The sequence below is a fragment of the Tauraco erythrolophus genome, chromosome 4 (genome assembly GCF_009769465.1).
Source record: "Tauraco erythrolophus isolate bTauEry1 chromosome 4, bTauEry1.pri, whole genome shotgun sequence".
Classification (NCBI taxonomy): domain Eukaryota; kingdom Metazoa; phylum Chordata; class Aves; order Musophagiformes; family Musophagidae; genus Tauraco; species Tauraco erythrolophus.
Window position 1 is genome coordinate 87,039,392 of NC_141468.1, and position 9,200 is coordinate 87,048,591.

At 47.7% G+C, this 9,200-nt stretch overlaps 1 protein-coding gene across 1 annotated transcript in view; it reads right to left on the reverse strand.

Annotated features, from left to right (window-relative positions):
• Positions 1-9,200, reverse strand: part of LOC104374622 (alpha-2-macroglobulin-like) — a 416,004-nt gene that overhangs the window by 128,957 nt on the left and 277,847 nt on the right.

Below are 9,200 nucleotides of genomic sequence, written 5' to 3' on the forward strand. Positions count from 1 at the left end.
TTCACATCAAACTCTCAGATAACCGCTACGGCCAAATGACATTGCCAGTCCAAATTAATTAGCTCCAGATTTCTTTAGAAGCAAGAAAAATTCCACAGCCTTCGAGAGCTAAACGGATGTGGTTTTGCACACATGACGTGTTCAGGAACAGCAGGTCACTGAAAAGGGACGTGCAGCAGCAGCGCTCAGCAGCTCCTGGCACGGACCCAGCCAGTATGAACCACAGCATCATGGAATGGTTTGGGCTGGAAGGGACCTCACAGGCCTCCAGTTCCAACCCCCCTGCCCTACAGAAAGCTTGCCAGGCTCCTTTTGTGCTTCAAAGGAGAAACAGTGGGTTTAGAGACAAAGCATGTGTATGGGGGCCATTTTGCGTGGTGGTTCATAGGAGTGTGTCACCAGCCGAGTGCTGGGATGAGTCAGCACAGAAGTGTCATCAGAGAAAAATAGCTCTAGGACATAGCAGGGTGTGGTAGTTACCGGATGGAGGTGTCATGGCATTCACACAGAGGGAAGTTCTGCCATTCTTGCTCTCCCCTTCCCCTCCTCTGTTTCCAGCCATTTCGTTTTCCCTCTAGCTCCTACCTGCCTGGGTCTCTGGGAGCTGACCTGCTCTTCAGCTCAGGTCCAAGGGTCTGGGTCGTGGCTGCAGCGAAAGGTCAAACAGCCCAGAGCAGTGAGTGGGGTTCCTACAAGTACCTCCAGGGTGGAGCAATAAACGCCCAGGCCAGCCCTCAGTCTCCTAGGTGGCCATCTGAACTCGACTGCCCTGTGGTGGCCAGAGAGACTGTGACAGTGGTCTCAGGTGGCTGGCTGCAGTGTGCTGCCTGGTTGAAGCCCGACAGTCTAGAAGCAGCACCAGGGCCCAGCACTGAGCCTGAATTACTGCCAAATTGTTCATTTCTGAAAGAAGCAAACTGATTCCTGAAGACCTTCTCCTGATGGAATGGAAAAGCTATTTAGTACACAGAGTTTACTGGTGGGATGCCTAAACGGGAACATCTAGAGCCATCTTATATCACCTAGGTCTTCCTTCTAGCCTTCAGGTGCCTCCTCAGAAGGGGGAAGGTCTCCTGTAGATCCTGTGTAACATCTGCCAGTCTCTTGGAGTTGTCTCAGAAATAGTAGGTCACCCCAGATGAAAGTACGTGGTCAAGCACGTGGCCATGTACCCTGTTCGAGCAACCGAACCCATCCACACTGCTTTTTCCAGAGACTAAGGGTGGTTCTTCATGTGATCCCTGTGTCTTCTTTTCACAGAGAACATTTAGATACTGCTTTTTCTAGATAACATTTTTTCCAAGTGAAAGCGTAAATCTTGATGAAAATATTGTGATGTAATAAATTCATATGGAGAACTGCACCCTCAGGGGAGCAACAACTTTCCTAGAGGCCCTTGGATTTGTGCTCTCGGAAGGAAAACCAAGGAGCATCTGACTAAAGCTGGTCATTGAAGGCTCCCAACATCCTGTTTCACCAGCTTCCATCCTGCTTGCTGGAGCTCACTGGCGGAACAGCTTCGCTATCCGTGAATCCTGTACTGGAAAGGATGGATGTTGGGGAGATGGTCCTACACCCCTGTGTAGATTCCCTCACCCGCTGGAATGCCATGCCTTGCTGCTCACCAGCCACTCTCAGATCATCCTTTACAGCAGAAAAGCACCGAAGTAAAGTTAAGGAAATGAAGCATTTCCCACCTTCGGATGCTGACGACACATTCCGTGTGTGCACAGGAGCGGCCACAGCCACGGCCCTTGCCTCTGCAGCAGCACGGGAAGACCAGGCTTGCTGCTGCTGTACTTGAGAGCACACTTGGGAGCTGCTTCCTGGAGGATTGTGCCAGTGGGAAGCAGATGCCATCCTCCCCAGTGAACAGCAGGGTGAGGAAGTACAGCCCTGCCGGGCTCTCTCCGCAACCTTTCCATTCCAGCTCTGCTCCTTCCCTCCCCATTCCTTCCCAAGTCAGGAACAGTCTGGCTCTTGCTCCTTATTGTGTCAGAAGACTTGACTGGCTCTGCGTGGACAGAAATTGAACAAATATATTTACTCAGTTTACATACAAATGTACATTGAAACCAGAAGGTTTCCATACTCATTTCCTGCAGCTGTCCAGCCACTTGTACAACCTTGAGGCCAGAATTTACTGTTCATTCAAAATCCTTGTCCCAGTTGCTTTCACAGCACTGTCAAGTTACCCTCAAGCAGATCTTATTGAAGTGCAAACCTTGTAGCTCAATCCCACAACAGTTTCCATGATTATCATAGAATCACAGAACAGTTTGGGTTGGAAGGGACCTCAAAGATCATCCAGTTCCAACCCCCCTGCCATGGGCAGGGACACCCTCTACTACACCAGGTTGCCCAGAGCCCCATCCAGCCTGGCCTGGAACACTTCCAGGGATGGGGCAGCCACAGCTTCTCTGGGCAACCTGGTCCAGTGCCTCAGCACCTTCAATGTAAAAAACTTCTTCCTTATATCTAATCTAAATCTCCCCTCTTTCAGTTTAAAGCCATTGCCCCGTGTCCTGTCACTACACACCCATGTCCAAAGCCCTTCTCCAGCTTTCTTGTAGCCCTTTAGGTACTGGAAGGTGCTGGAAGGTCTCCCCAGAGCCTTCTCTCTCAGCCTGTCTCCAGAGCAGAGGTGCTCCAGCCCTCGGATCACCTTTGTGGCCTCCTCTGGACCCGCTCCAGCAGCTCCATGTCCTTCTTATTTTGGGTACCCCAGAGCTGAATGCAGCACTGCAGGAGGGTCTCACAGAGCAGAGCAGAGGGGCAGAATCCCCTCCCTCACCCTGCTGCCCACGCTGCTCTGGATGCAGCCCAGGACACGGTTGGCTTTCTGGGCTGCCAGCGCACGGTGCCGGCTCATGGTGAGCTTCTCATCGCCCAGCACCCCCAAGTCCTTCTCCTCAGGGCTGCTCTCCATCCATTCTCCGTCCAACCTGTCCTTGTGCTTATGCTGATTCGTACCTTAATCTGGTGTTCACTTTTAACTCTTCTCCAGAGGCCTGCTCATCCTCAAATTATCTTCAGAAAGCACCTGGCAAGGCAAAGCCACCTCCCCACCAGACAGTGAACAGAACCTGCTACCAGCTGTCAAGGCATTAAACAGGGGCAAGTCACTACTGGCAGTAAATACCCGGCTGGGTGTCTCGGCACATTACTGCTGCGTACGCTGCGACTTACACGTCATACACGCACGATGCAAAGTGGTAGTCATACTTCATACAAAAGAGGAACAAGAATCACATGAAGATGCCAGTTCTTTACAGGGGCCAAGTAGGACAGAATAGGACAAAATAGGATGGAATAGAATAGAATAGAATAGAATGGAATAGTTTCAGTTGGAAGGGACCTAGGTAGTACTGTATAAATCACTGCGTGTCAATGAATGCCTTCGGCTCTGGCTTAAAGAAATGCCATGACAAAGAACTCCCTTGCTATTCAATGAGCTTTTTGGTTGTCCCAGTTACAGGATTTTATTATTTTTCTCAGCTCTACAAGAAAATCTGAGCGACTTTATCAAACTTTGAAGTTAGCCCTGCTCTAAGCAGGGAGTGAGACTCAACGACCTTCTTCCCACGTAGATTCTTCCGCGATTCTAAAACGGTGACGGTTGTGAATAGGAGAGGAAAGGGAACAATAGCACATTTCAAGGAGAAATTCAAACAAATTGAGACTTACCAAAGGATCTTGTTGAAGTGTCTTCAGAGAACACGTATCCCTCTAGGGTATGAGGCAGAAGCCATGACATTAAGTTCAGCCTCGCAAACTGTGCGAGGTTGGTTTAATTGAAACCCTCCGAGGGCGTGACATGAGGGATGTCTCACTCTCAGCAGGGACAGGCCCAGAATGTAAAATCCAGGAGTCTTTGTGGTTGCTGGTGACTCAGCTAAGGATGATATTTCCTCTAGGTGTTACATGTAGCTTGCGATTAAGTGGCTTTCCCCTGAGAAAACTTTTCAGTGAAATTAATGTTTCTGTTTTCATTGAAAAAGTTTCTTTGAAAAGTTTTACCTGCTGAAAAAGTTTTAGATTTTGAAGAACTTGGAATTAATTTTCCACTTGTTAGAAGCCATTTCCTGTTAAAAATGTCAACCTGCTTCCAATGTGAACTGGACATTTTATTATTTATATTTAGACCTTTTTATTTCAATTGCACTTATATTAATTCTATATTTTCTATATTATATAATAATAGTTGTGTTTATGTTCGTTGCAGTTTATACGATGACGGTGTATGTCGTAGCTGGAGCAGAGTGCAGCCTATGGGATGCTACAGGTGACAATCAGAGGACATTGATGGGGGAAGAGGAGGAGAACAAACTAGTTTTGGAATAGAGCTTAACACATTTCTTAAGGATATAATGTGATGGCGATGACCCAGGACTCCCTGCAGACTTGTGCTCCCACGCTTCATCCCGCTCAGCGTGACAGATGAGAGTCACGTCCCGCAACGCCCCGGTGGGGAGCGCTCAGTTGTTGCAAGGTGGCATCACAGCTAAGGCAGACCCTGATGCCAGACGTTCCGTTCGGCTCACGTCACGCAGGACTGCACGATACTCTGCCCTACAAGGTTTTGCTTGGTGTTACAGCGCACGGCCCGGGCCTTGACCACAACCCTCACTCAAGGTCCCGGGGTGGTTCTTCTTTGCCATATTCAATTTTCTAATCCAAATGCTGACCAGACGTTACTGTGGGCAAACGGGCTCTGGGTTACTCCAACTGGCTGCCTATCAGCTGGCTGTAGTCTTCCCTTTCTCCATGAGCCATTGTTCAGTTGCTGGATCACACCCACCAGTTATGGGGCCTTTGGTGAGGGGGAGCTGACTTTCAGCAGCTTGTGCACGATCCTATCCATGATCGTCTTGGCAAAGACTTGCTTGCCAGTCTTCTCTAGGGAATCTTATTTGTAGGGTTTAATCGTGAAAACAGAAATTTACTGTACAGATATGTTGGCATTTCCTGCACGTCCAAAGAACCTATGGAGAAAGGCAGGAGGCATAAGAAAAATACAGCGTTCCAAGAAATCGTGCCTTTCTAATCGAACCGCAAGCAGTATGGCACCAGGTTAGGGTGAAGCCATAGGATAATAGAACACCAGGTTGGAAGAGACCTCAAGGATCATTTGGTCCAACCTTTCTTGGCCAAGGCACGGTCTCGACAAGATGTCCCAGCACCTTGTCCACCCGAGTCTTAAAAGTGTCCAATGTTCAGGAATCTCCCATTTCCCTGGGGAGGTTATTCCAAAGGCTGATTGTTCTCATTGTGAAAAAATTTCCTCTTGTGTCCAATCAGAATCTCCCCAGGAGTAACTTGTATCCATTACCCCTTGTCTTTTCCATGGGACTCCTTGTGAAAAGGGAGTCTCCATCCTCTGTAGCCACCTTTTAAATCCTGGAACACGGTGATGAGTCTCTGAATCAAAATGCGAGCCCGCTGTTTCCCAATTACAGGTTTAATCTTCGTTATTCCCCAACTTTACTGCCATCTGCTGGCTCTGACCGAACGGACTCACTGCTGGACGTTCAGTAAACATCTCTGCTTCATTTATTTAAGAGCTACAAGTTTTGATAAAACCATGATTTCTGCTGGCCTTGGAAGGTTTGTCTTCCTTTCCGTTTTAAATCTCTCTGATTCCGTGCTAGCTTTTCAGCACGGATATACCATATTGAGTTACTGGTGTGCAGTCAGGCAATTATTTGGATATTGACTGGTTTCATTGCTTCAGGAAGCTGACCCTGCTCTACCACTTCAGGTAATGCTCTAACTCTTTAATTAGCATCCTGTAAATGATCATTAAGTCAAGTCGAAATCATTTAGAAAAGGTCAATGCTTTGATTTTTCCTGTTGACAAAGGGAAGCAAGATTGGACGGATTTTTATTACAGTTTCTTCTTCTCCCCTCTTACATGCAACCATTCGGTAAGCCCACCTGAACGCCCTGGCACTCTCGGTGTCAGAACAGGAGGGGAGAACAGGCTCCAAATCCAGCCTTTTCCATGTTGGTGCAACACAACCTCCCAGAAAAGCCGCCTTGCTATCTTGGGCTGTCGGTCCTCGGGGAGCTGGTGCAAGTCCAACGGCATTTAGCTCGTGTTGCAACTTAGACAGGAGGTGTTCCTGAAGCAAACGCGTTTCACAGGGTCCTGTAAATGCCTAGGGAAAAGGCACTGTAGCAGATCCCACCTTAGACACTTCTCTTCTTACTCGGCACAGCAGGATTCCTCTCTACCTCTGTTCTTTGGCGCTCTGGTTTGCTTCGATGCAACTTAGCTTTAAATTAAATGGGATTTTTGCCACCCCCATGGCGTCTGACACTTGCTTTTCTGAACAAAGTATTGAACCACTTGGCTATCAGCCTGTCTTCTTCTGCCACCTGCCAGGCTCATTTTCCTTTATTCCAGTGCTTTCTTTCCTAATTAGAAACCTTTAGCACTGGCTCAGACAATTCCCTGCTTCGCTTGCCGCTTTTAACCTTTAAAAAATCTTTAGCGACTTGCCATAAAACCTTGAGTCGACTATGTTCAGTGTATCTCCCAACCCATTTTCCCTGTAGGCATGTGCAGTCATATGCTACCTTAGGTACTGGGAGCAGGCTCGGAGAAGGAGAAAGCCTGTTTCAGAAGAGCACGCCCTCGACTGAAGAATTGAATCACAGTGTCCGAGTCTGCTTTGACACACGCTTCCTCTGGCAAACTCCCCGAGGACGAGAAAGAAAAAAAGCTGATGGCACACTTGGGAGTGGAGAAAGAATTTATTAACCCTGCAGTCTTTGGTCACCACGAGAGGCAAAAGGAGAATCCAGTGCCGTGGGCGATGTCACAGCATTCTCCATCTTGGTATGACACTTACTTGCCATATAATGCACTTTGTACAAAGTGGGTGGGTAGAGGATACTCCTGGGTAGACACGCTCCTCTGAGGGTGTTATTTTCATCTGATTATTCTCAATTTTGGTGTAGTACTTACATGTAATTCACTTTCTACTGAGTGCATGGGTCTCAGAGGATGCTCCTGGCTAGAGAACGCGTTATTTACTCCGTGTCAGAGGCCAGTTTGTATTCCTTTCACACTTTCCACTCATCATAACCCCCCCAGTCCTTACTGCCATTGTATTTTCCATAGCGACAGGACGACTATCACTCTAGAAAAGATTACAAAGGCAGTCAATGCTCATGACTTCAGAAATAACCATGAAATACACGGGAAAGGCCGTTTCCAAGAGACATGCTGGAGGACGCGGCACGATTGCCGTCGTGCCCCCGAGGGAGCGCGGCGCGTCCTGCAGCTCTCCGTTAGTTTCTCACCTCGACCCCTCTCCCCACTGTACTGAGCTGAGCTGCTGGGGCTTGATCTGCAGCTCCCACCTCGGCACAGCCAAGGCTCCCCACAGATCTCCGGTGGCTGCTCCTAGTCTACCCTTGTCTTTCTTGACCAAGCAGGGTGGGTAACGAGGGGTTCTGCCAGTCTGGGGTTTGGTTTTGTAGAGCTGTGACCTGAGACAAGCTGTGCTGGGCCAAGTTCTGCCTGTGGTCTCTGTGTGGTGTGCGCAGGCAGAGCTGTGAACGTGTGGTTTGTGGGGTGGCTGTGTGACTGAGGAATGGTTTGAGAGCTGAAATTTAGGTACTGTCCCCTCCACTTGTTTGTCCCTATAACTCAGCTTGCAGAGTCCTTTGCCAACGTAGACATCTTGTTCCCGTGCCTGCTCACGGAGCCAGCAGCTGGCTGCCATCCAGGCTTTTTAAATGGTAAATAAACAAAGATCCGGAAGCAAGCCGGCGGGACTGTCACTCCACAATTCAGTGCTCTAGTGAGCTAATTCCTGATCTTGATAAGGCCCTTCCAGATATACTTCATACTCCATTAGAATAACACCGCCTATTGTGCGTTTGCCTTATGCCACCTTAACCCATAAGACACCGCAAGAAGTCTTGGCTGGGTCAGCGATAAAAGGGATCATCCAGAGGACAGGAACGGAGAGGGCTGACCCCACTTCTGCGGGATAACGGGCAGCACGACGCTGAGCCAGGGCAGTGCGTCGGCAGAGGCTCCCTGGCCACCGAGCGAGACCACGACCGGCTCGAGCAAGCACACGGTAAACTCCCTTCTCATTTTTCTCATTAAAAGTCATGTTTGCGTGGTAGAACAGCAGTGTATCTAAGCCTAGTCAGCTGCTCAGGGTTTGACACACTTGGGATGTGATCAACGTCAATGCAGATGTCAATCCATCAATGGAAATCTTTCCTTCACCGACCGCTGGTCAGGTGCCTTCATCTCTTAGCAAAGAAATTCTCGTTCTTCAGCAGCAGCAGCTTTTTCTCAACTTCATGTCTTTCAACTCTGGCCTGGAATCAGGTTCTTTACATCTCACGGATAGCTGGATAATAAAAATTGTTTTGCTCATAAGTTTTTCAGTATTTTCTAACACAAAAATCCTGATGGAAATCATTGACAATCCTTTTAAATCCTTCCGTCTGGAATGATCAAAAATTGCTTATAAACAATAATTCTTGGGTACTTCAACCAAATTGGAAACACATCCCCTGTGTGGCAGAACACAGCGGCCCTAAGAGTGAATTTGATCCAGCACTTCCCAGGTTAGTGCCAAGCTATGGGTTATTTTGGGATGGATTGTTCTTCATTGGCCACGCTGAAGCAGGTGTACTGTAGGTACTCTCCCTACCTAGTCATTTAACATATTCAAGTGGATTCTTCGACAATTTTGAAGTATTTTGTTAATTTTATTTTGCCTAAAATTATTAACGAATGTGATCTCAATTCACGGCATTCTCTCACGAATTGTCCACTGGAAATTTTTTTTCCCAGGTTCAATATCAAGTTTCTCAGAGCGGGCTGAGCGATGCTTGCAGGATAACACGAAGATCAAGGAACAATGACTTCTGGAGCCTTAGTTACTTTCCTGCCACACTAACTTTTTTATATTTTCCAAGGTAACGTTCCACACCTTTATTGGGAAAGGCATTCTTTACTTCCCTCTTTCGTCAGTACTCTAAAGTTTCTGGACACAGGTTGGTGGAGTAGCATTTTGCATTTGCCTGCTGCACCCTGCAGATATTTAATCTATAAACTGTTTTGATTCCTTCTAGATCAAAGGATTTACAAGACTATCAATACTTTCCATCAAAGTCAGCGTAAGTTGTTTTTTCTTAATAAAACCCTTCAAAAAAAACCCACC